Source organism: Myotis brandtii, unplaced genomic scaffold, assembly GCF_000412655.1.
Source record: "Myotis brandtii unplaced genomic scaffold, ASM41265v1 scaffold51, whole genome shotgun sequence".
In the NCBI taxonomy this organism is placed as follows: Eukaryota; Metazoa; Chordata; class Mammalia; order Chiroptera; family Vespertilionidae; genus Myotis; species Myotis brandtii.
In genome coordinates, this window is record NW_005369442.1 from 1,116,656 (window position 1) to 1,117,726 (window position 1,071).

A 1,071-nucleotide genomic window follows, 5' to 3' on the forward strand; every position below is an offset into this window, starting at 1 on the left:
GAGCTCAGGGCGAACACCATCTGAAGGTTGGGAGATTGGAGAAAACTTTTATTTTGAAGAAGCCAAGGGGGGTGGGGCTTCATTTCCTGACAGCTATTTACTTAGAGCAAATGATTAGTTTTAGAAGGATGGACTATAACATTGAATCAATTACAAAACGCGGTTTCTGAGCCCATTGCAGTTGGAGCTAGAGGGAGAGAAACAGAGGAGGGGACTCCCAGGGAGGACTGGAGGCCGTGGACACACTTTTTACTGCAGATGTAGGATATTCATTGCGAATTGACATAAGAGGAGAAGGTAAGGGAGAAGAAAAAAAATGATTTTTGTTTCTAAAAGACGTCCCTGTCAGGCCTTCTGGGCTAGAAGTGAAGTAATTTCACTCAAGCTTTGGGCAATGAGAAAAAACAACAACCCCAAAACAAAATTGGAGTGGAATTCCAGTGGAGTGTCCAGACAATAATTTATTTTGAATAAACTTCACTTGGAGGGAAGATAACCATAGAGTTAGAAAGTCTAGGGAATTAAAAAAAAAACACACATTTTCCAGACCTATTTTTAAAAGCAGTGTTTTTCTAACAACTCTATGGCCTCCCAAAGAAATTGTTTAGGCTTACATTTTTGAGGTTTCTTTTGGGGTTGGGGTGGAATTAGTGTATGCTGGGACGAGCACCAAGTAATGCTGGGAGTGGGGGCAGAGGTGTTGGCCCTCTTTTTGGCAATGGGTTCTGGAAGGCGACAGGTTTTTAATGAGTATTTTCATTCTTTGCTCGCGGTTTGGCGGGACAACGTTGCAGCCGGTGGCACGGAGCACGGCTGGAACACCGGGGGAGGTGGGGAGAGGAGAGTGTCGAGGGAGGCGCGGGAGGAGTTGCGGGGAGGATAGGAGTGAAGGGCTCGGCTGGAGGAGGCCGGACCTTGAGTGCCCGCCTGGTGCAGTCGGCGCCGTCCCAGGGCGCAGAATTACTGGACGGCGCAGCGCGGGCCGCGAGCTGGGGCCAGACTTAGCGCAACCGTGGCGGCTGCAAGACAAGCAGAGGGGGCGCGGACTTGGGCGAGGGTTTGGGGAGCTCC

The 1,071-nt window shown here is 49.8% G+C and overlaps 1 protein-coding gene across 1 annotated transcript in view; it reads left to right on the forward strand.

Annotated features, from left to right (window-relative positions):
* Positions 1 to 73: 73 nt before the first annotated feature.
* PDGFRA (platelet-derived growth factor receptor, alpha polypeptide) overlaps positions 74 to 1,071 on the forward strand; it is a 45,390-nt gene continuing 44,392 nt past the window's right edge. Inside the window, exon 1 of the mRNA XM_014548492.1 lies at positions 74 to 297. The gene's annotated coding sequence lies outside the window, so the exon portion shown is untranslated. The remainder of the gene's footprint in view (positions 298 to 1,071) is intronic.